Source organism: Cyrtonyx montezumae, unplaced genomic scaffold (genome assembly GCF_038088225.1).
Source record: "Cyrtonyx montezumae isolate F1298 unplaced genomic scaffold, pur_monq_1.0 scaffold_8, whole genome shotgun sequence".
NCBI lineage: Eukaryota > Metazoa > Chordata > Aves > Galliformes > Odontophoridae > Cyrtonyx > Cyrtonyx montezumae.
Genome location: NW_027072089.1, coordinates 25,242,280 through 25,269,272, shown reverse-complemented (window position 1 = coordinate 25,269,272; position 26,993 = coordinate 25,242,280). Strand labels below are relative to the sequence as shown.

Sequence of the window (26,993 nt, the reverse complement as noted above, 5' to 3'; positions counted from 1 at the left end):
GGATTCAGTGAGTTCACTTTACGGGGGCAACACTGTGTTTCAATCATTTGGAATTTGCTGAATATAGTAGAGAAGATTATGTTAATTGGAAATAATATGCAGTCTCAATCATCTAGCTTATTCTGCATAGCCAGTGTGGCTCCTACACACTCTCTGAAGCCCCTAAACATCTGTGCCAGCACATATCCCCAGCTACAGTGAAGTCTTTTCTACATCATATTTCAGCAGTGTGTGGTGATAGAGCAAGGGGAAATGGTCACAAACTGATGCATAGGAAGTTCTGGACACAGTGCAGTGACAGAGCAGCGGCACAGCTGCACAGAGAGGTGGTGGAGTCTCCTTCTCTGGAGACGTTCCAGACCCGCCTGGACGCCTACCTGTGCAACCTGGGCTAGGGAGCTGCTTTGGCAGGGGGTTGGACTCCGTGATCTCTAAAGGTCCCTTCCAACCCCTATAATTCTGTGATTCTGTGATTTTCTTTTAATTTATTTTTTTTAACTTGAATTTACATGAGTAGCTCTGAAAGTAATGGCTCTTATTTATTTCCGTGGAAACTACAGCTGATACAAAGAGCTCAGGAACAATGTTTGATAGGGCAAATTTTCAGTTACAAAACACTATTTTTAAGTATAGTCACCACCACTAGGTATGCTTTTTTGCCGGTGATGAACAGTAGCCTGCATGATGGGCTTATAAATATGTGCACCAGCAGAAGTGACCCACTGTTAATGTTGCCACTACTGAAATGCACCACCAACCACCACCTCACTGTGTTCACATCTGTGCTTTGATTGATGAATATGAACGATTGCCATTTTTACCACATATAGGAATTCACACTTCTGCTTCATATGCACTTCCGTTATCAGACACCATGTTGTCAGATTGTCCCTTTGCTGCCCTCAGTCACATGGCAACAAAATGTAATGGAATATTGGTAGGAAAGTTCAGCCTTTACAGCCATACCACCACCATCTGCCTCCAACATTGAAGGACGACTTAATAAAATAGCAGGCATTACTTTGGGAGCAGTCTTCATAAATTAACCCTCATCCCAATAGTGATTCAACCAAACTCAATAAATCTAAGGCAGAGATATGACTGTTAACAGGAAATGATTATTTTGGTGCATATTAGTGCAGTTTGATGTGAGCTATGTTCAGCTGACAGAGTAGTCAGCTGCCTTCAGTACTAATTTTCCTCTCATTATTCTTTCAGTTTTTCTGCTCTAATTTGATACTGCTTTTCTTCTACCTTTCTCTTATCCTGAAATTGTTTTCAAATCTCTTCTTGGCAACATCTGATCTTGCTGTTCATTTTCTGCCACAGTTCCGCTAATAGAGCTGTAGAATAATCATAGAATCATAGAATGTACCAAGTTGGAAGGAACCCACAAGGATTGTGGAATCACACAGCACCACCCAAAATCAAATCCTATGTCAGACAGCATTGTCCAACCACTTCTTGAACTCCAGCAGCTTGGGGTCATGTCCATTATCCTGAGAAGCCTCTTTCAGAATTCAACCAATATGCAAAACAATAACATTGAACGAGACAATCCATTTCAGTTTCTTAGATTTGGAAATCTCTTCAACAAATAATGAAAATCTCCTATGCCCTACAGGTTCTAGACACAGATTAGATACTTTGCTTGCAAACAAGACCAAGCAAGCTCACCAGAAGAGACCTATCTGTTTTATTAGTGTTGGTCTGTGTTATGTCAATGATAAGCACTGATAATCCTTATTTTGATAATAATGCAATGAATATTAGAATTTCTTTTAACAAAAAAAAAAAGTATCCAATGAAGTTCTCATTTTCTAGTGGATTACTAAGTTTTTCTGTTTGTGCATTTTGTTTTCTTTTATTTACCCTTTTTTTTCTCCTACTTTATTTTACTGTACTATGAGAGTTACATCCAATTTAAACAGGGTTGGGTTTTTTGTTTTTGTTTGTTTGTTTGTTTGTTTTAAATAAGCAATAAACCACGTGCTTGATATTTTTCCTCTTGCTGAAACATATGCCAGTTGTTTACTTCTAATCATACGTTGTACTTGGAAATAAAACAGGATGAGTACACACAACCGAAGGCCGAACGTTGGAAGGTCCTTTGCTGCCACCATGTGATATAATCTTCAACTACATTTGCTCTTAGGGGCTCTTAAGAACTTCGGGGTCGAAGATAGGCCAGATGTTTGAAGGAATCTATAGATGATCCATTATTATTAGTGTACCTGAAATTGAGATTCAAAAATTATTATTTTTTTTAAATAAAAATTCACAAGTTAGAACTCTACAACGAATGAGGATAGCCTAGTTTGTCAGAATGGGAATTTGATACTCCTAATAGCCAAATGAAAAATGTGGAGCTTAGGCAACAAAAAATGCTAGAGGGAAAATCCTGATTTCTGTTTTAGATGCCACACTGAGACTGCGATTCTGATCCCACAGCAGTCTCTGAATTGAAGTATGCTGTTGTGTAGAGGTAATGGCCTCATATTTTCTACTAAACAAATGATAGGAATAAGTTAGAAATTGCCTAGAAAGCATGTGTGTTCAGTTCCCTCTTCAGCTGAGAAACTTTAAAATAAATATGTTCTCTTTTCAAGGGTGATCATAGGACATACATAGCCTGGGACAGTCCATAGACAGGACTACTGGTGAACCTGCAGGCAAAAAGGAAGGAATTCATGATCCAAATCACATCAGTGACTTTACACCAGTCATTGAATTTATTTACAGAATTTGTATTAAAGCTCCAGGTCCTCCACCACATCTACAAGTCATCTATTTCAATATAGATTTTTAAGTCAGCCATGTATTTTTGACTAGTTACGCAGAGAATTGGTATATAGGGCACTTGAGGTTTATGAAGTAGTAATCCTCTGAACCATGTGCACCACTCAGACATAACACCCAAGGAAAGATCATTCATTCCACAAAAGGGATTACTTTTTCAATTCCGAATGTTTTTGTTTGTTTGTTTGTTTGTTTTTGTAATTTCAAAATATTAGCATGATCTTACTCTTATAAGCCAGATAGATTTACCCCTGCAATGAAATGTCTTTCTCTTAGTTTGTATGTATATGACATGAAGCAGAAGGTTTGTTTTGATCTTGAGTGACTCAGCTCCACTATCTTCTGATCTGTGTAATGGACAAATCTAAACTTCTGGTTCTACTTACGTTCTGTTTGAAAAATAGATATTTGCCCCTAAGTTTTTGTTTTTGTTTTGTTTTGCTTGTAATGGTAAAAAAAAAAAAAAAAAAAAAAAAAAAAAGGAAGTACATCTCAGGCAGTACTTTTTTAAAAATAGAAAGAGAGAGAAAGAGAGAGAGAGGAAGGAAAGGAAGGAAAGGAAGGAAGGAAAGGAAGGAAAGGAAGGGAGGAAAAGAAAGAAAGAAAAAGGAAAGAGAAAGAAAGAGAGAAAGAGAGAAAGAGAGAAAGAGAAAGAAAGAAAGAAAGAAAGAAAGAAAGAAAGAAAGAAAGAAAGAAAGAAAGAAAGAAAGAAAGAAAGAAAGAAAGAAAGAAAGAAAGAAAGAAAGAAAGAAAGAAAGAAAGAAAGAAAGAAAGAAAGAAAGAAAGAAAGAAAGAAAGAAAGAAAGGAAGAAAGGAAGAAAGGAAGAAAGGAAGAAAGGAAGAAAGGAAGAAAGGAAGAAAGGAAGAAAGGAAGAAAGGAAGAAAGGAAGAAAGGAAGAAAAGAAAGGAAGAAAGAAAGGAAGAAAGGAAGAAAGGAAGAGAGGAAGAAAGGAAGAAAGGAGACAGAGAAAAAATGGCATAAAGAAGCAGAGCAGAGGAACAGATGTTTGGCATGCAGCCATGGTGTAATGAACTCTCTCCACCCTGAATTCTGTATTTTTCTTACATTGAAAAATAATTAACTTGTAGAGCAGCGGGATCAGAGAGCCACAAATGTGGTGATCGAGGCAATTAGCCCCTATCAGAGACATTGTTTCAAGCTCTTTGAAAAGCCAATTGAGTATTAGTAGTTATCCCTTTGCAGTTAGATGAGCCAGACAACTTTTCAAAGAATAAGTTTTCATTCTGTAGCTCTTTCTTGCAACAGGGTGAATTTAATAAGAAACTCCAGCCACAGTATGTACGAAGTCCTAATTGTGATACTTAAAAAAACAAGAGAAGAAAGCAGCTTTTTTTTTTCCGCAAGCTCAGCAGAATTTACAACTTTCACATTGTGACATTATCTGCCCACATGTACTTCCTTGACTTCAAATATGATAAAACAAGTAGGACTTTCTCTTTGTTCTGAAATTTTACCTCCATCAGAAGAACAGAAGCTTCACAGTGAACAACATTTCGTTGGGAAGCACCTCACCTGATCTTCCATAAACCCCAAAGGAAAATACCTTGTTGAACATGCCTCAGATTTGAAGCCTTTTGGATAGGTAGGATTTTTTGCTTTTTTTTTCCTTTATTCTTTTTTTTCTTTCCGTTATTTTTTATGGTTTTTGTTGTTGCTTTGTTTGTTTTTCATTTCCTGGCAATTCATTTCATTCAAAGCTATTGCTTATCAAGAATGGAATAGATGGAAACAAGAAGATCTTCAATAATCCTTCTTCTTGGCTGTCCCACAGATCAATTCTGTGCATTATCATGCAAAAATATTAACTGGTCTTGAAGACATTTATTTTGAAGCATTAAAGAGAGGGACTTAAAGAATTTTGGAGATCTGGGTACCAAAATGTGCCTATATATGTGCAAGATGAAAATAGTTAAGAGTGCTATGAAGGAACAGCTGAATAAGGAATAGCAACTCTATCAGTAATTTCTTAACTATTTTTTCAGACTGGCAGTTGTATGTTTAGTATTACTCAATTTACTTCTCAGTGATCAAATATTTTAATTGTGTTATGTGCTTATGAAAAAGATATGCATGCTTAGTCATAAAAAGCTTTAATTAGAATCATAGAATCATGGAATTACCAAGGTTGAAAAAGACCTCCAACTTCATCTAGTCCAACTGTCCATGTACTGCCAATATTTCCCCCACTAAACCATGTCCCTCAGTACAACATCTAAATGTTTCTTGAGCACCTCCGGGGATAGTGACTCAACCATTTCCCTGGGTAGACTGTTCCAGGGAGGAACATTTCACGTTTTGCTCAGATTTCATATACTTCTCCAAGGTAGTGGGCAGTGAAGACTTTTTAAGATTCTGGTACAATATATCCTACATAGCAACTGATTATGAGTTTTGTTGGATATATTTAGTAGTAATCAACATGTATGGCAATTCCTTGACAAATTGAATCTACAAAGCTAACTGGAAGAATTCTTATTTGTTTTGTAATAACCATACTACCAAGGCTTAAGGAATTGAAACCATTCAGATTAACTAATAGAAACAATTTTTATATAAGACCACAGGGACATTGCTGGTAGTGACTATATTGTATTCTTTGGACTCTTTCTGATGTACAAGTAATTGATAAAATACTTAATCATAAGCAATATACTTCTGGTTATTCTTTGGCATATTCTTGTTAGTTGAAAGCTTCACAGCTTTCAAATGAATTCTTCAGATAGGTCATTAGTTATGTCCCAGCTGCAACAAGTTTTGAGGCTCAGATATCACTACCTATATTCAGAATACCAAATTCTTCTTAATATACAAAGGAGCCAGTTGCTAGAATAGAAATTAGATTAAATCTACAATTCAAGGATAACCCACACAATCCTTACATGTAACTTGATTAACTGTAATAATTGTTACCTTTTATTGCAAATAAATTGCCTCTACTTCCATTTCAGCATAGTTCCTAGAGTAACTGCCCAATTCTATAACCAAAATTTTGTGAACCTTTCAAATTTTCTAGTAGCAAGTTGCTTGTCTTGCCTACTGTTGCCTGTAGCTAGGGTAGACAGTCTTCTGGCAGAGTGGCTGGAAGACTGTGTAGAGGAAACAGACCTGGGGATACTGGTTGATACTCAGCTGAACATGAGCCAACATTGTGCCCAAATGGCCAGAAAGGCCATCCTATCTTGTATCAGAAATAGTGTTGCCAGCAGGAACAGGGAAGTGATTGTACCCCTGTACTCAGCACTGTTGAGGCCTCACCTCAAGTACTGTGTTCAGTTTTGGGCCCCTCACTGCAAGAAAAACATCAAAGCCCTGAGAGCATGTCCAGAGGCATGGGTAACAAAGCTGGTGAGGGGTCTGGAGAACAGGCCCAATGAGGAATGGCTGAGGGAGCTCAGATTGTTCAGTCCGGAGAAGAGGCTACATTCCCCAGAGGACTTTGTGATGCTTTGCGTTCTTACGTGTTTACGCTCAGGGGGAAAGATAAAAACTGCCTGCGGCCACGGGACACTCTCTTTCCTTTGGGATGGACTCAGCAGTGGGTGCTCGCTGCCGTCCGCCTTCAGCGTTAGTGTAAGGACTTCGGTTTATCAGACACGCTTTCTTGCTCATTTTATTTGATTTATTGGCTTTAATTCCAATTATATTGTATTATATTGTGTTATTTTGCTTTCCAATATCTTATTTAGTAAATTAGCTTTCCTCCTCAGATCATTGCCGCTGTTTTGTTTTTAGGCCCATCTCCCTTTTCCCTTTTCCCTTTCCCCCTTCCCCTTTCCTGAGGCGTGGGTCGGTGGGTCCCCTGCACCAATCATCACAGAACCAGGCCGAACCTGCCCATAAACCGTTGACGTGTGTCTTTTCTTTTGTTAACAATTAAAAGTTGTCTGTTGCTAACAATTTTCTTTTTCCCACTACACTTGAGCAGAACTCAAAAACAGAACACTATCTGCAGACTTTGATGCCCTAACCTTTAACTGTTGAGCTATGATAGACATTAAAGCAATGTAAGAAAACAAAAAAATTCTTCTGCACACTAACAAGAAAGAAATGATGTTACGTTTGATCTGTACCACACGCATTTCTTTTTCTCACTCTGTGGAATTCTCAGCCTTTTTTTTTTTTCATTTTCCAAGAGGGAAACTTATGAAAGAGGATAAGGTGAAATTTTTATTTTTATTTTTTTTTAATTTTTGATACTTGTTTCTTTTACATTATTACAATTAAAAGACACACTGCCCTTTTTATGAATAACAGAATCATCATAACTCACTGCTAACTTGAGAATTCAGAGCCAAAATCTTTTAAGAACCATTTTCTGCTGTCATGGAGGTATATCTGCAAGTGATAATTTTTAGCTACACCCAACAATCATTGAACTGAGATAGGAAAAGTACATTCAGGTTTCCAATCATCCTCAATGTTAAATTGTTAAAATGGTTGCTAGGATGATTTTGGCATGAACCAACTGTCAGTTTTTTGGTGATACCAAATCTGGGAGGCAATTTGAGCCAAGGACTCTTTTAATAGCATTCAAATGCAGTTGTCTTGGAATCAGAATGTTTGTCCATATATATGGGACTGTTTCTATGGCCTGAGTTGTGTTTTATTTCACATACCCTCTACAGGTATATGTGAAGAAGTTTTCAACATCCAGAAATTCTCAAAGATACATCACTGCCAATAAGGAATGGGGAGTTATATGAAACCTCATCATTGAAAGTGCATGAAAAGAATTCCATTAGTTGATTGGAGAATTTATCCTTATTGAGCAGTAACATTAACTGCATGGGATGAACATGTTGCAAGGCTTGAGGAAAAAAAAAAAAGACAAGATTGTAGTAGGGGAGACAAACTGAATTTTGAGGAAAAGAAGAATAAATGATTTATTTGTGTTGCAGCAATCAGTCAAGTCTTTGTATAAGCCAAATTAACCTGATTTTCTCTCTCTTGCACTGTGGGAGATATGGGCAGGAGAAAAAGAAAAAAAAATTAAGAAAGTCATTATGACATTGGACTGGTCAAGTAACCACAAATCAAAGAATCATGTTAGTTGAACAGAATCCTTAATGGTCATCCAGTCCAACTTCCTTGCAGTGAAGAGAGCATCCACAGCTACACTAGAGCATCAAGAGGTGCCTGGTACAGCTTGCCAGCATCCTTCTGACAAACACCTGCTGCCTTGCTCTTACTCACTGAGTGAATTCTAGTATTTCAGAAGGTTGAAGGTCACAGACAATATGAAAAACAGCTAATTTGCTGATGCTCTGCAGCCTGAAGAGGCTTTCCTAGCTCATCTGAGTGTAGATTTTACATTACAGTTTGTTTATACAAGGATTTAATAGGTTGTCAAATATCAGCTATTTGATAAAAGAAAATATCCCCTGCATTTCCATGGCTTAACAGAGTTTGTCACCTCAGTGCCAAGAGTTCACAACCCATCCTAGTTCATTCATTTTCACTCTGAGCTATTTCTGTCCTTGCTGTTTTGTTTTTGTTCAGTTCTTTTGATTTGGTTGGGTTTGGTTATTTCTTCAGCACTGGTAGAAGTGTCACACTTTCTTTATTCTGATTTTTTTTTCTCCTTTAATTTACTGAAGTTGACAGCTTCTAACAGTGTTAATTGTAGCATTTGCAGCCTGTTTCTGCTTGATTGCACAATATCTACAGATGACCACAAGATGGCAAGATTTCCTCACTTTTCTGTGATGAGAAAAGGAAAAGGGAAGGGATGCAATATGATAGAAACACGATCAAAGTAAAAAAATATGAATAATTACTATAATTCATCACAATTCGTTTAGATTTCCAGTCTCTTGAGTAAGCAAAGAATTATGATAGCTTTAATTGATTTCTTCAGTCTGTTAAAAATGCTTATTTTACTGATGGGAATTTCTGAATATTAAAAAAAAAAAAAAAAGGTATATTTCTATTGCTCTTAGAATTTGCTAATCTTTCTTACAAATTCAAATAGTTTTCAGAAAACTAATGCTGGACCACTAGCAACAGGCACATCCAGAGCTGCATGTATGTAAGATTTCACTGAAAATATATTGCATTTCAACTACCAGATCTCCTTTGATTGATAAGGAAATAGGAAATCTTTTGATTGGAAAAGTGATGACTGATGGAAGGAGACAAAGCTCCAGAATTTTTCATAATATTTAAATTTCGATTTTTAACTTAAAATGACAGGAAAGGAGTGAAAATTCTTGTGTGTTATTTTTTCTATTTCATGTATATTCTTAAACATTAAAGAATATCACTTGATCTCAGCTTGTTCTTTTCTATGAAGTAAAATAATGAAGAATACTTTCAAATTAATTTGACATACTTTTATGATAAAACCACTGACACTCATTAAGAGCTTATGCAGCGAAATATCTCCTTGTTTTTCCCCCCATTAGCAGTTTTCAAATAGACTTTATAATTGTGTATTTATATTGACTTTATTTTACAAAATATATTTTAATAGCCCCCAACCAATCAACCCCACAGGCAGATAATTCTGCTGCCACAAGAATCAGAACTATTTGTGCACTGACTCCCTCTTCACAGGCCTAGATCTGTACTCTTTACTGCGTGCCTCTCACACTGTATTGAGTTTTCCACTGAGCTCACGAATGCAGTTACACAGGTGAAGATTTGCCCTTTAATGCAGCTAACCCTATGCACAGTACTGTTGTGTAGGTGGAATATTAAACTAAAAATATTGCAATTAAAAGTCTATGAAGTGCTCAGAGCACAGCAGAAAAGTGAAAATATAAAAATGATAAATATACCTTCTGGCCAGAAAATAATGTTCCTATTCTTTTTATGCACTCCTCTTGAGCAGGTATCCGTTTTCTCAGCCTTATCACATCTGTGGCTAATGTGAGTAAGAAACTCTTGAGTTACAAACAGATACTTAAAGTTGATGCTATCAAAAAATGCTAGAGGTTCACACACAATACCTATTAAAGGACAATTAAAATATAGTCTTAGGTAGGGCAACTTTGCATTTTCCTTTTTTCTGAAAACTTAGTTTTGAGCAAAGTAAGTAAAACTACATATTATTTTAGTGGTGTTCCACAGGGGTTGGTGCTGGGTCCAGTCCTGCTCATCATCTTGATCTTGACCTTGATGAGGGGATAGAGTCCACCTGCAGCAAGTTTGCTGATGGTACAAAGCTGGGAGGAATGGCTGACATGGTGGAAGGCTGTGCTGCTGTTCAGCAAGACCTGGACAGGCTGGAGAGATTAGAAGAAAGGAACTGGATAAGGTTTAACAAGAGCAAGTGTAGAGTCTTGCAGCTAGGGAGGAATAATTGCATGCAACAGTAAAGGCTGTGGACCTGCTGGAGAGGAGCTCTGAGGAGAGGGACCTTGGTGGACGACAGGTTGACCATGAGCCAGCAGTGTGCTCTGGTGGCCAAGAAGGCCAATGGGATCCTGGGGTGCATTAAGAAGAGCATGGCCAGCAGGTCAAGGGAGGTGATCCTCCCTCTCTACTCTGCCCTGGTGAGGCCTCACCTGGAGCTTTGTGTCCAGTTCTGGGCTCCCTGGTACAAAAAAGACAGGGACCTCCTTGGAATAGTCCAGCGGAGGGTCACAGAGATGAAGAAGGGCCTGGAACACCTCTCTTATGAGAAAAGGCTGAGTGACCTGGGTCTGTTCAGCCTTGCAAAAAAAGAAGACTCAGGGGGGAATCTGATCCACATCTATAATATCTAAGGAGCAGGAGGCAGAGGGATGAGACTGGACTCCTCTCTGCAGTGTGTGGCAAAAGGACGAGGGGAAAAGGCTACAGACTCAGGCATAGGAAGTTCCACACAGATGTATGTGGAAACTTCTTCACAGTGAGGGTAACAGAGCACTGGCACAGGCTACCTGGGGGAATTGTGAAGTCTCCTTCTCTGGAGACATTCAAGACCCGCGTGGATGCCTACCTATTCAACCTGGTCTAGGAAGCCTTCTTTGGCAGGCGGGTTGGACTCGATGATCTCTAGAAGTCCCTTCCAACCCCTAGAATTGTAATTCTGTGATTCTTACACTTATTACTTTGAGGACAGGTAAATATAAGTGATAAACTCTTTAATTCACTTAAATTGTTAAATGTCATTGATTTTGATATACATTGTGCTTATTTAGTCCTACTTATGGTTTACATCCCACACACTGTATGTATGTGCTGCTTGCTGTGATCCGAGCCTCCTGTGGTTTTTGACAAAGATATTCTGGCAGGATCCAGGTTCAGTATTTGACTTTCTTTCTCTTGAGCCTTCTTGAGCCTTGTGCTCCAGGCTTACGATCCTTGCATTTATAAACCAGTTGTTTGTTTGTTTGTTTTTAATATTTCCTTCATTGCTGGTTCTTTGAAGATGCTGTTGTTCAGATTTTGACTTTTTTTGAGGGCAGGAAGAAGGTAGGGCGGGCTGTGGTAACCTACCGAGTTTAGGACACATGGCATTTTTTTGGACCAAGACAACAAGTTTTCGCATGAACTTAATGTAGACATCTGTCTTACTCCAATTTATAGAAGGGAGAAGAGGTTCTGTTTAATATATGTATACCCGATGGCGGGACTAAGACACAATGGGTCAAATGTTAGTCTGACCAGTCTATTACAAATCCTAGTTGCTTAGGAAAATGGGGAAGGGAAAATGGACAATAGAAAAAAGATAGGAAATAAAAATCAAGGAGTCTCTGTGGAAATCAAGAGAGAGGTAGTCACCACCATGGGTCCAGCGAGGTTAGTAATTCAGATGCTGGTCTCCAGTAGCGATGGGTCATTTATGTTTGGTTGATGACTTTGACTTCTTTCCCATATTCTTAACAAAGGTACAAACTTATAATTTTAAGTCCAAAGTGGTCGAGTCAGCACTTTTTGGAGAGACTGGCTTTTGAACTCTTTTGTTCCCATCTTCCTGGCCTTGCCAGCAGATAAGAGGGAGCACAGAGATGCCAAATTGTATCTTGCCTTCACAGGATACAATGGATACAGGATACAAATCCACCAATCTCCCATACCAGTTATTTGGTCACAGGCCAGGCCTTCTGCCAGTAACCACTCCTGATCACTCTCTTTCAAAGGCAAACACCTCCCAAAGATTTCAAATGTAACACTGTCCACAGAGTGTTTCTGGCTGCATGACACCCACCACTGCCTCCTAGATAAGCCAGTTTTATTGCAAAAATGCCTTAGAAAGCTTTGAGGCGTTTGAACAAACAATTGTTGTCTTTCAAAACATCCGAAGCCTAAATTTGGATTTTAATTTATTTCTCGATAGAATAGTGCTGCCTTGTAATTTCTGACATCATTTCACAGGCCTAATGACTTGATCTTCACTTCATCACTCCGCTAGAGGGTGCTTTGTTGCTATTAAGGCTTATCTTGGTACCAATAGATATCAGCAAACCAGTTATTGTAGAGGAGGTAGAAGAGTTTTTAAACACAAAAAGACAACGTATTCCATTTGTTGCAAATGCCAGGTGAGAAATGAGCACAGGTGAAATCACATCACAGAATGTGCTTCTCTCTACACTCTTCAATTAAGCAGCTGCTGTTCATATTAATGATTTTGAGAAACAACTATGGTTTCAAATAAAATTTTTGGATATTCTTTTATTCCATGAAGAATTCTCTCCTCCTTCTCAGAAACTGGATGTCTTTACTGGGTTGCAATGACATCAAGGTATGCAGCACTTAGAAGGGCCAAGGACTGGTTGATGCCTACATCCTGCTGCTAGTAAGCAGATTTGTTGAAATCAGTCTAGCAGCCTTGTATTCCAGTCATTCATGTACACCTTACATTAAAATAAACACTGCAGACAGAATTCTGTAAATATCTTCATTTGAATTGTATAACAGGAATACAAATAAGAAGTTCTACAGAAAAGCCCCACATGCCCACAAAGAGCAACATAAAATTTTAAAAAGCAAGTGTAATTAGTCACAGTTCTAATTGTTACAGCAAGTTGATTACATCAACAACCACAGGAACAAAGCATAGAGGACCTTGCCTCAGGAGGAGCTTTTTGATTTGGGTTTGGATATTGCAATTGAAGCCTGAGTCAGAAGGTGGCAATGCAGGCCCAGATGTGAGATTGAAGTTGCCCTTGTAGCAACAGCCTTGGAGATGATAAATCTTGTTTTAGGCTTTTATTATTATTATTATTATTAGGTTTTTCTTCTGAGCAAAGTGTTATAGCTGAAGGACACTCCCTTAGACTTGTGTTATAAATGCCAGTGATGCTGGATGTGTCCTATCATTTATGTAAGTGTCTCTGATGTTGTTTCATAGTATCTTCTCTACAGATGACCTGCAGGCGGTTTGCAAAAACAGATTTTGTTTTGTGATGTTTTGATCTGCTGATGGCATTTATTTGAGAAATTAGGATTTTATTTCATCAAAAAAAAAAAAGCATCTGATGCGGAGAAAGGAGTGTGAAAATAAGGCAGAAACGTTGCTAGTGATACTAACATTTAATAAAGCTATAGGAGTGTCTGAGAGAGAGATTTAGAGAATCAAGCTGGGGAAACTGCCTAAACAAGTGAGAGCCAGTTTTGATGCCATTAGAGATATTTCCTTGAGACACAGAATGTCTCACTTTTGTCAGGGTAGTTGTATATGAATGAAAATTAATTGAAATAGGCTTTCTCAAAGCAATACTTACTGTTAATCTGAACTGCTGCAGGCAAAATACCTTATGTCAGATTGCTCCAGCAAAATTTAACAGTCTTTGGTAACAAAATGGATGTTCTGCCTCATTCCATCTTATCCAGGATATTATCACTGCTTCTCTGTCTTTTTCCATCACACTGTGTTCACCAGTTCCCTCTTGTACTCACATGGTTTCTGTTTCCCTGGAGGGACTCATTCTTAAATTTTAACATCTGGTGTTTGAGATTAGTATTATATAGAGTTTTCTCAATCATGTTGCTTTATTTGTTTGTTTGTTTGTTTTATGGAAATTTAGTATGTAGGTGGAAACCTCATTTCCAAGCTCCCAGCTTGGAGCAAACTTATGGTGCTTTTTGTTTGTTTGTTTTATACGCTATGGAAAATGGAGGGAAAATATAACAAAGTTTGCATATTTGGCTACAAAAAGTCTCCAGATCAAAATTCTTGCATGAGAAAGAAGCAAAAGGCATCCATTGAGCAGTAATAGAGAAAGAATAATTGAAAGATTCTTCTTATGTCAACGACAATGCTTAAAACTTGACATGTGTTAGAAAAGCAGTAGATTTGTAAAATATTAGTGTGAGAGAAAGGATAAGCAAGTGCAGGCCAAGTTTGCTGACGTCTTTGCAGCTGAAAGACGTATTTAAAGCTGAGGTAGAACAAATGTCTGTGTTAAATTAGCAAATTAGTATTTTCTATCGATTTTGATTTTGATAACAGAAATAAATGGAAAACATGGAGAATTTTTGTTGCTGATATGGGAAATAAGTGAAAGCTAACGACTGCAAAAATATACACAAATATGAAATACATGTTAGTGTCAAAACTAGACAAAAAATAAGCTCCCACAACAATCACAAATGGTCCTATCTATTTTGCACATTCTGGCAAATTGTTGTAATAGATAAGAAATAGAGCACAGTGTAAAGAAGAAATAAATACCTTCAGTGCTCTCAGCTTGGAGAAGAAAGAACACAATATGTCATTTTTATTGAGGCCAAATATAATGAAAAAAATATGGTGCAGAGCACAGAGTGTAGAAAATGACTAGATGACTTCGCCTAATATGCCATGAGCCATAGCTTAAAAAGATGTCACAAATCAAAACAATCAAAATAGCCAATGGGTAATTATGTATCACTTGAAGGAAAATCCCCTTTCACCCTTACATTCTCTTTCACTGATTTGCCTTAGTATTTTATTAGTATGTTCAGAATGTAAATGTCTCACATTCCAGAGACTTGCTTGACTTCTATTTGCTAATCCAAGTAGGAAATGATGAATACCTTGGTGATAAACCTCTGTAATTGTCTGCAGTTCGACAATGTAAAGACCTTAAAATTTAAGGAAAGAACATTATCATCTTGGTCACGACTGGTTTTTATTTCAAGTATCTCAAATTTGCAGTTCATATCTCTGTTTCAAGTATGTTCCCATTTTTCATATAAATGGTGAATCACCTTTGGAATTTTGCACCATATGGATGAAGGAGTTTGCTCATTTAGTTACTCACTTTAAAACATAAGATTACATGGGTCTATTCCAACAATGTTCTGTTTCTTTGTGTAGCAATAGGATAATTCAAATTTAAGAAAAAGGTTACCTTCATGTGTCTTCTAGATTTATTTTTGAGAATGAAGTCCAACATACTTACAGAACTAAGCTTGGAAGAGTGTTCAGTGCTTGGAAGAAGTGCATATTTTGTCATATAGCAGATATTTCCAACATTGCTCTGGAACAGTAACACTATACCTAAGAATGAAGAAAATTCATAGTTAGCAAAGTATACATTTATTTAAATTACTAATTTTTTTTTATGGAGACTCAATAGTTACAGCTGATCAGGAGCTTTCTGGTTTTGTTTTATTGGTGCTTGTGTAGACCAATTCATATACTTGTCTTAAATTGCTATATTTTTTAATAGTAATGAGGTGAGACATTGAAATGAAGTGACAGTTTTATTTACATAGCATGGAGAAGCCTCAATGTATAAATCACCTGTGATGATGTCATTTCCTCTTGAATGCTAAAAACCCTTTTCTAATGATCCATAACTTTGCAAAACAAGGAAATAAGTCTGAATTATTAAAGGAAATGCAAAAGCTGAAATTGTCATTATGCAATTTAATTCAACTTTTCCTTGCAGTATTTTATTTTGCTTAACATCTGACCCTCTATAATTGTCAGCATGTCAGTATAGATCCCAGACAGTGAGTTATGGATACATCAATTTTTAGCTGCAATTACTAAGGGAACTCCTAACATGTTTCCTTATTTAAATTTTAGACAATTCCTTTTCATCAGTGTACTGAAGTGCTAAATATTACTGTGTTCTAATACAGTCATTCTGCTGAATGTTGACGCCATTGAAAATTTCCAGACTAATTCAGTAAGGTGCATTTACCATAAGAAAAAAAATTTGGCAGCAAAATGGCATGATTAGTCATATGTTTAACTGGATATACTTAGCAAATTCATCTCTCTGAAAGACTGGGCTATTAACTTCACTGAATTGGAAAACGAAGAACTGAGAGCCAAATGTTTAGTTAATTTAAATTAAAATTATTTTTATGATTGTCATGAATTTTGCTGTATAACAAAGAAGCTCCTATATCATGGAACTCAGTCATCTATGAATGTAGTCAACCGAGCCATATAATAACCTCTAATTGACAACTGATAGAAATTCGACTATTTTCTTTATCTTGGACTCATTAGTAGAAAATACTGCATTCTTTAACCTCATTCTATATTTTCAGTATGATATCTCATAGGCACATTTCCCTTTCACCAAAGTCATGTTTTGAAGGTTATTTATTTGATGTTATTAAGAAGCAATTCTGCTATTAATACGTGAAAAATAATTTTGCAAACATTCATTTGTCTGAATGAGAGCTGATCAAGAGACTCATGTCGTTCTATCCTCTGTAGGAATGTCAACCTATTTAAAAATAGTCATCACATATTCTGCTGCTTTTAGAACTGGGTGAACATTGTGGCAGTGCTCTTAATGGACAGATGTAACTGTGAGAAAATTTATCAAAAGTTGATTTGACAGGATTCTATTTCTGCATTGGACATTTCCATCCCATGTATTGATTTCCAACACCTCCCCTTCCCATTTGATGATATGTTCAATATCATAACTGCTGTTCAAAGATTCACTTGCAAAGTGTTGAAAAAATCATACCATATTCTGAAAAGAAATATTTTGTAGTATTACATATGCTTAACATGATCTTTCATTTCTTTTGCTCTGCTCTTTCCAAGCATGCAGGAATGTTTTCCAGATAAAATCAGTCTGCTCACTCCCTGGAAAAGTCTGATGGTGTGTTTGGTGCTTTGTTGTTTGTTTTGTCTTTTTTGTTCGTTTGTTTTGTTTTGTTTATTTTTTTCCTCATTTCTTAGTACATCTCAGATGAAGCCCTTCAAATCAAAACATATAACAATAAGTAATGGTGGCTAAATTCAATGCCAATCAGAAAAGCAAAGAAAAATCTTCTCATGCTTACTTTTTCTAGAGTTTGATTCCATGATTAGCAGGACAATGATTCTCCAAACTCCACTTTCTTAAATACCTTAATTCCTACAGAGCAAACACTGTTCAGAGCTCATCTCTTCCTTACCTGTGTAAGATTTAGACTGATCACAAAAATACGTGGTTTTGGTTTTCATTTACCAAGAAGCAAACTGAATCCAGGTTAGCTTGAATCTACATTCAGATCAGTAATGTGTAGGTGGCTTTAAATAGGAGAATTTGACTTAGTGTAAAATGTAGACTATTCAGAGCCTTTTAATTTTTGATTAAAACAAAACAAAACAAAAAAAACCCTCAGAGTAAGGTTTTGTCTGATTTTAATTAGCCTCCCACAAGTTTAATGTTCCTGTCATAATTCAGAGCAAAGGCTCTCAATTCATTGTATACTAATTATAATTCTCCTTTCTGTATATTACTGCTTAAAGGGAGGAAATAAACCCTTTTTGGAAGAACTTTCATCTTTGTCTTATCTTTTAGAAGTCAATGACTTCAGCACTTAAGACCAGCCTTGTGCAAGCTTCTGAAGCTACCTTACTTGTTCAGTAGTAGCAAGAGCAAGATATGCATTCAATGCAACTAATATTCATATCTCTTGTATTTGTTATGAATATTAGTTTTAAAGTAATTTGGTATACTTTTATATTCTGAGACATGAGCAGGAATTTCAGTGTAGAGAAAAAATGGTGAATAGCAATATTACCTTCCTTAAATTCTTCTCTCTTTTGTTTTGCTAGAGCATCATAGAGGACGTGTTCTAGGGAGCCTGCTTTGACAAGGAGGTTGGATTTGATGATCCCTAGAGGTCCCTTCCAACCCCTACAATTCTGTGATTCTGTGATTTTGTGTGTTTACACGCATAGTATCTTAATTATTTACTGTGATGAGAAAGTATTTTTCTCTTCTTGACTCTCACAGGAATTAAAACATTCTTTATCTCTACAGTTGTACCAGCCTCTCTCTTCAGATTGTCTTTAGGTCACTGAAAACACTCTTCTGTTTCCTAGGTTTCAGAATCACATTGCAAAAAAGTTGCTCTCTTCAACAGTCTTTCCAAGATGCTCTTAGTTACTGTGTTTGTTTGAAACATCACTAAACAGAAAACATGCTTCATTTGGAAACACTTAATAATGCAAAACAGTTTTCTGATGCTCTTTAGACTAACAGAATCATAATTCATAGAATGATTTGAGTTTGAAGGGACCTTTAAGATCATCTAGTTTTAACCCCCTGCTATAGGCAGGGACACCTCCCTCTAGTCCAGGTTGCTTAAAACCCCATCCAGCCTGGCCCTGAATGCTTCCAGGGAAGGGCATCCACAACCTCTCTGGGCAACCTGTTCCAATGTCTCACTGCCCTCACAGTAAGAATTTCTTCCTAATATCTAGTCTAAATCTACCCTTTTCCAGTTTATAGCCATTTCCCTTGTCCGATTGCTACATGGTCTTAATCAGTGACTCTTGCGTTTAAAATGTCGAATCTCTAACTGTTAGCAAGACTTTTAAAACGCAAAATGTGTTTCATGTGTTTGAAGTTCTTTTCCTAAAAGCATAAGGAATATATGTAAAACATTTTCATTAAAAAGAAGAAAAACGAATTTGGTTTGAAGTGTTGTAGAGCACTTGTGTTCTGTAAAACCTGTCTTGATTAAAATCATATTTGTGTTTAAAATAGTAATAAAGTATTTGTCGTGCTGTAATTATTATCCCCCCAAATATATTCTGTTTCTACTTAGAATGATACAGTCATGGAAATTATCTGTGATTTAGTTGTAGTGGCTGGAGAAGTTGAACCTTTGAGTTACACTGACCCACAGTATGTGTAATCCTACCATAGGCATGCAGTCCTGTTTAGACTGGGGAAAAGACACCTCCTGCTCACCTCCTGCTCCACCTAAATCAGTTATGTCATTAATTTTAATTTAATAACTTTAATAACTTAATAATTTTAATTAAAAGAAAAAGTAGGAGCAATTGTACAGTTGAAGCACTGATGGTACTTCGCACAGAATGAACAGACCCTTATAATTCCAAGGATGTTGTTGTATGTGTGCCGATAGCATTACTTCTTTTGTCATGGACTGTTGGTGAATTGATATAATACAGATTTTTCCATCTCTCTGAAAATGAATTTTGTTCTTCTACTTTTCATCTCTGTTAAAGGCCTTATTCTCCCTCTCAAGCCAGCCGTTACATTGATTGATTGTGACTGAAATTGTCTTGAATCCTACAAGTGAGAAAGATCCCATACAGCGAGAAAAGAAATTGGAACATTTTCAGCTTTCTCTTGATTGTTTTATAAAAGCATTAGTCTGAAATAAGAGGTTGAAGCAGCAGCTGTTCATTGGCTGCGCCATAAAACATCATCAGTTTATATTGCTGTGAGCCATACACTGACATTTTAAGTGCCTAATTTGTTCACAAGAGGTTCTTTCTCAAGTTCTCCATGTTTTGTAGAGAAAGTGAGATACAGTGTTCACTAGTGAAGAACAGAAAATGTACTTGCATATGCGACAGAGCTTTTTAAATAAACAGACAATTTTCTATGTGTTTTCTTTAAGTGGTTATGTCCAAAAAAACCCGAGACACTCAGGTAATTCTGAGCCCCTAAGCAAAATCAAGATACTGAAAGATGCTGGGTTTATTTTCCACGCTCTTGGTCTATGGGGGAGTGAATTTTGTTCTGAGGGTTTGCCCCATTAAAGTTAATATGCAGGAGTGTCTCATCAGAGTGATAATAAAAAGGAATGTGAAAAGGAAAATTGAGTAGCATTGAATTGCTTGTCACTCTAATCAAATTGAAATAGATATCATCTGTTTTCAAAATATGACAGTGGGTGTAATTCACAGTTAAAACAACTCTATACTGAAATTGAATTATTTTGTTATTTAAGTAGTTAGTTAGATTAATAGAAAAAAAAAGCTGTCCTAAATCTCTCAAAAAACACACCCGTATTCAACACATTATTTCTCTAGTAATGATAGAATATATGAACATTCTGATGAAAGCTCCAGCTGAGCACGTGCAGATCTATTAAAGCCTAAATATTTTATTAGTTCAACAGAGCTGATTTTGCTTTACATTTAGTATTTGTCCACCTGTTTGGCATTATCCTCCTGTGAGATCTACCAGCTGTGAGACTACGGAAACTTGTGCCTTCTGCAAGCATTATGACTTATTTCATATTTAACAAGAATGAGCAAAAACATATATGTATTACTTAACGACCTTTTGACCATTTTCCATTGGGATTAAAAATTTACCAACTAATAAAAATTGATGCATTTTGAAATGTTATTACTGAACTCATTAGGATTGTTTTAATGACCTAGGCTAATGAAATTCTTAGTATGTCACTAACTAGAACAGACAAATCTGGTTACCATAAAGGTGATAGTGAAATCTCTACAGTTCTTTATTAAATAAATATGTTTTAAACTAGAGGATTGTGGGTTATTTTTCTGAATTTTGGACAATCTGTGAGCTACAACTTTATTATGTTGAGCAAAATGTTAGAGGTCATAGCCAATTAAAAAATTACTACATTTTGGAAGCATATATGTATAAGATTTTCTAGTAAGATGTTTAAACTGAATTACTAAAAAATAATATAATTATCAGAAAAATAGAGGTCACCTCTCAGTACAACATTTATGTAGAAAGAATTTTATTAATGTCAATTTTGTCAATAAATTTTGTCAACTTCGGTTTGCATTTGGAAAAAAAATTTGGGAGCATGCCTACCTCCTTTCAACCTCAAGTGTGGTTTAGTATCATAATCTGAGAACTTCAGACCACCCTTTAGGACTGTCTCGACTTTTACAGAGCTTTTTAGGAATGATATGAACGTAAATGAGATGTATTGTTTCTGGATGATGACAACTTTATCAAAAGGAAATAGAAGATTGTTAAGAGATTATTGAAAGTCAAACTAGCAACCAAAGCATTTAGCAGAACAAATGAAAACTGTCAGGACTAGACAAGATCTGGATAAAATCAAATTAAATATCTAAGAGCCTGAAGTTTGACTCATTATTTTTTTATTTTTTTATTTTTTTCCCCCAGATATTTCCATGAGACATAGCTTTTTATCCCTAACCTAAAATAATAGACAAATGTTCCTTGGATGGAAGAACAGAAAGCTTTATATTGTCACTACTGATCTATTGGTACCTCTACTTCCTTTGCACAGCACTGTTTACTGGAAAAAAATTAAAAATAAAAAATAAAATTAAAAGCAACAGGGCAAGAACTAGCAGGTATTCCTAACTGCATCATTTTTTTGGAACTTGGAAGAGAATAGCACTGGCCAAGTTTTGCTCAAGAATTATGTAAGACAGTGTATCTTGAGAGACCTAAAGCTCAGAAGACAGCAAACCTCTTCAGAGCCCTTGTCAGTCTTCAGGAAAGGGGAGAAAGATGTTGAGCTGCCCTTTGTCAGAAATCATCATTCTGAATAGCAGAATGGAAAGTTCTGACTTGCCTGTGATATATAGCTTCTTAGAGTCTTGTAGAAGTTACCCAAATATAATTGAGGACATATTGCAGTTCTGAAAGCTCTGTAAAGTATTTTTAGTGTGTATCCGCAGATGCCAGTTTCTGTAAATTCTCAATAAACAGTAAAGAAAAGATTCAGAACAGGGTCAACCTCAGATGGTCTCAGTCATTCCCTGCTGGAGAATCCCCTCTGTTTTCTATAGTAGAAGCTGGGCATCTTGGGTTCCTCAAAGTAGTGCATTTGGTGCTCCACACTGGTTGGAGTACATTCTCCCTGTGGCATACTAACCTCTCCCTGCCTAATGTGCTGCTCTACTATAAGGCAGGCTGAAGGGCTAAACCAGACTGAATCTTGGCTAGAGGTGCACTAGATGATGATTGCTATTTCATGTCATGTAAGGGATCTCAAGTAAGGCTGGAAGAAACTGCAAGATGTCATCTTCTCCATCCTCTATTCATACTCCTCTGAGACAGATAAAATCCTCTACCTCTTTTCACAGTTCTTCGTTAAGATACAGCTGCCTTTAACCATAACAATGTAAGATTGCAAGTGACTGATTTAAATCTGCATTGCCACTGTTCATACCAGGATTGTTTGAATCTCCAGAGATAGAAAATTAAGCATTTTTGGCTTTGTGTGTGTGTGTGTGCGTGCCAAGCTTTCATATATTTTAAGGCCAGTTGTGAAGTTCCTCCACGTAGCTGGCTTTGTTTTTCCTATTCTTTTGAGATTCTTTGAAATTTCTATCTTTACTAACAAAGAATTCACCTTCGGATGTGTGAGTGCCAATTCTAATTTTACATTTTCATGAAGTGATCCTATAAACTTTGAAAATAGCTAATCACAAAGAAAAAAAAAAACCAAAAATATGTTACATACCCTTGTTGGAGGAATTGGAACATGCTGAGAGCAGGGTAAGGGGTGGAAGAAAGAGCCAGAATAGTCTCCTAAGAATGATGGTGGTAGACATTGTTTCATACTTTTGTGATCGTATTTCTAAATAGCTCAGTCTAATGAGGAAGGCTTGACAGCGGATTCCTTAAAGATTAAAGATAAATGTTAGTCTATCAATGGGACAAATGATTTCCCTTTGAAGAAGCATTCTTGAAAAGGAGAAAATTGCCGATGGTGAAAGTAGGACTCGTACCTTGGGGGCTTTCTCTTGCTATCTGTAAAACAGTCTTTTGTGGTGAAGTGTTGTTACTGTCTGATAATGCTGATGCAAAGTAAAACAGGTCAGTAGAAAGGTAAAAGATAATAGAGACAAGCAACAGCTGAATTGTTTTATAAAAATCAAACAACTCCAACAAAATCTCATTTCTTCTGATGTCTTTTCTAAATTAGCAGATGATGGAAATACTGTGAATGTAACAAATTCATTCTAATGCAGCTTTTGATGAATACTTGAAATTTTTTTGAACTCTTCAAACTGTGTATTCTGAATATGAACACTCAGGCAAAGTAAAAACTTGGTGAAGTAAAGGCTGTTAAAATAGACTGTCTTTATGACTTTGGTAAAAGGAAGTATGACTGATTTGAAAGTATTATGCTACATTATTTCTCTTTTATCCACACGATCTTTTTATCCCCACAATCATCTGTGGATTGTGTACTAATGAATAGTGGACTCTTTGTGTATAAGAATATTTAAAAGCTCTCAGTCATCCTGCAAGAGGATTTGCAAAGCAGGATTGCTTCTCCACTTGGATTTCAGTGGACTCTGTAGGGGTTCTCCTCATGAAGGGTCAAAGCTTGAGAATTCAGGTTGGAACTGCTTGGAAACAATGACTCAAAGTGTCACAAAAGCCAGATAATAATGATTATTATCAGAGAGAGGGCGGGATACAAACTCTTTGAGATTCATGGCTAGACATCAGTGTTTAAGTTGCCGAATTGAGCTCTTTATTCTACAGGCAGTTTTTTTAATAAAATTATTCTGCTTTGGCACTCTCATCAGGCTTCATTTACCCCTATTTCTGGTTTGATTCAGGAGTGCAAGCAGGGTTTGTTCTCTTTTGAAATGCATTTACAAAACTCTTTGATTCTCCCTTATCACATGTAAGCATGCGAAATATAAACTTTCCTCTTACTTTGATTGCCACAGCCAGTTTAGTATTGTGGGGGTGTTCATCAGACTATGATTCGGCTAATATTTTATGCTTTGTCCGCAATACATCGTAAAGAGAATATGTTATCATAAAACTGTCATATTAGGTAAATGACTTTTATTGTAAAAGAGAATTTCATTTATCTAATATAAATTCCACATTAAAAAGCGCCACTGTTGGCTTATTGTCCTAATTTTTTACCAGGAAGAGATGCACACATGTCAAGTAAACGACTTTGATGCATCAATATTTGCATCATGTAATTGTTACTTGGAAGAGGTTAAATGTTGACCCTTGTGCGTATCATTTATTTCAAGACAAAATAATGCATATTATGTATGTAACTTTTTCTTAAGTATACATCATAAAAAATACCATACTGAAAGCTTTAGAAGGACATTTTCTAAGAACACTGTTTGGGTGCATAGAATTAAATGGTGAGAGACAGAACATGCTTTGAGCCTCCCCCATCTTTCTTTCTCATCTAAGATCTGCTCATTAAAAATAAAAGTGAAGATACATCCCAGATGAAGAGTTCATTGATGAGTAATATGCGACATTCAAGTCACTAGCTGTATTTTTAAAATGTCTGCATTTTTATTTTCCTGTTTCTGAAACAGCTTGAGAACTAAATTGCAGTAGTTAAAGAAAAACTCCTTATTGGGACTTGTAGGATGGGGAAAGGTAAGAGGTAATGTGGAACCTGCAGATTATTCTTTTGCCAACAGCAACAATGATCCGTAAAATTCATTGCAGAGAATCCAATGGTCAATTTTAAGAATATTTTAATATTTCATAATCATTTAAAAAATGTTTAAGTAATAGAATGATGTGTGACTAATTGTTTTTTGTTGCAAAGTTCAATTCATTTTTTCTCACCTCACAAAGTTTGCTGGTGTTCACCAGCAATCTACAAAATAATGACTTTTTAAAAGCTGTAATAATGTGAAACTAAATTTTAAGCTCTTCTATAGTGATTAGTAACACAGACAAACAGGAGGAGGATGCTGCGCCCACTCAAAGCCAGCCAGCATAGTCAAATATTTTTTAACTTTTTTTTTTTTAATGAACAGACATAGAATGATTCACCAAACACTGTGTATTTATATTATTTTTAGCAAACACATTTGACTGTACTGAAAAAGTAATCAGAGTTGTAATTAGCACAAAGTAAAACCAATAAAGACTATGGTTTCAGGGATCGTTGCCTTAAAACAAATTAATTATTATATTGTGAAATTTCCATTTAGTTTTTATTTATTTATTTATTATTATACCATTGCCAAGATATTTGCATACAAATACATGGTTGTAATAATATAATGCAAAGAAGAACAATGGAAAGATATGTGTACTGTTGCATATATTATGTATAGCATAATATCGAGAGCTAAGCAAAATAAAAAGTAATGGAAAATTAGCTGCTAGTGATAAGAAAAAGAAATGAATTCCATAGTCTAATTGTGGTGAGTGCTGAGCAAAAAAGATTGAGAACATCTTATTGAAACAATGAAAAATGGAAAATTTGAATAAAATAATACAGATGAAAGCCTTCAGGTAGGAACAGGGAAGAGCAAAGAAAGGGAACAAAGACAGACACATGAAGGAACAAATAGGATACCACAGGTCTCTGTGGTCTGAGTCAGATCATAGATCTGATTCAACTGGAAATCAACAGAGAAAAAATAAAGTAGGAAATGGGGGATTATCATCAGCACGTATAACTTGCTGCAGAAATACCAACTTCAATAGCTAGAAATTGATCAGTGCTGTTTGAGTTTATGGCATGCAGAGTCTTTCTGTTTGGTGCTGACATTTTTTCTGCTGCTATGTTTCATAATGATTTGGCCAAATATTTTCCTTCCCTTCTGCTTGATGGTCAATTTCTCATCTTTTTGCTGACCTCCACAGCAGAGATGGTATCATTTCATCTGTGGCAACTTTGAGACAATTGTAGTTGAAATATATAATAAATCTAAAAATGCAGCCATTCTTTAGGCCACGCTTTGTCCTCAGCTATGCTGATACAAGTCCAAAGCAAATGAAAAGATCTCCAGTCAGCTTTTGACAGAAGGAGAAAAAGTAGATAAATAGAGACAATACAAAGAAAAGAATTCTCTTCAGCAGCTAGAGGTGTGCCAATGGGAGACTATGGTGAAATACTGAATGGCTGAAAGGAAGAACTGATACTGCACAAAGTTAGGTACTGCAGATACAAGCAAAAATCTGAGAGGAAAAAGAGATGGGAAAAGTTTAATTTTAGAGTAGGAAGCTGATAAAGATATTTCTTCAGGTTTTGTTTTGTTTCTTTGTTGTTTTATTAAAGTAAATAACTGCTGGTCAATGTTTTTAGATTCTGCAAACTCTTATCTGTCTTTGAAAAGGTTTGTTTTTTGCTTTCTGAAACATGAAAGACCACCAGATGTAAATTATTTCTAATCTGAAGCAATGATGCTAGTTTTAGATTTCCTTGAGTAGTTCATAGACCTTTTGTCAAGCCATGCTTCGTAGATGGCAATAATACTATTATTATTACGTTCAAGACATGTAATTTGCTTTTTCTTCACCACACCTTCTATATTCCTGAGACACTTCTTTATGTGTGATATCTGAGTACAACATCTCAAAACATGAAAAGCCCAATTAAGAAATACTTTCACACAATTTTACTGAAAGCAAGTTTGTTGATAAATGTTCTGCAATTCTTTTTCTCCAACACCAGAGCTACCATTGTATCTTCATTCTTGAATGTTGTCATAACTGTCATCTCTGTGCCCAGGCAAGAATTTCCCCCCCTTTTCCTTGCTCACCTTTAGGAAGAAGTTTGGAGTACTGAAATGGTTATGTACAGGAATGTAGAAGATCATACAATGCTGCTGCTTTTTTTTCTTTTCCTATGTCCCATTAGCAGGTAGCAGTTAGAAAAATGAAAAACAAAAATATTATTAAGTAACTTTCCTCAAATAGAAATCATTGAAAGGCAATGCACAAGGAATCATTAAAAAAAATTGTACATTGTATGCTGCTTTCTGAATAACCTAGAGATAAGCCCAGAGCTGCAGTCAGGATTTCACTTATCAATGTGTTGACTTTTTTTTTTCCAATAGTAATTTTTCTTAAAGATTTAGCTCGTAATATTTTAATGTCCTTGTATATATAATCCTATGACATCGCAATGAAAAGTTAGATTTCATTAGTTTATGAGGTCATTTATGCAATTTTGGTGTGCATCAGAGCTCTTTTGAGGAATCTTGCTATCAGACTACCAAATAGCACGTCACTCCACTTCATCTGATTATATGATTCTTTCTGCTCTGGATTTTATTAGATGCTATAAAACACATTGGAGAAGAAAAAATAGGAAAGTAAAT

The 26,993-nt window shown here is 36.1% G+C and overlaps 1 protein-coding gene across 4 annotated transcripts in view; it reads left to right on the top strand.

The window, feature by feature from the left end:
- Nucleotides 1–26,993, top strand: part of RALYL (RALY RNA binding protein like) — a 363,390-nt gene that overhangs the window by 230,616 nt on the left and 105,781 nt on the right. The window lies entirely within an intron of this gene.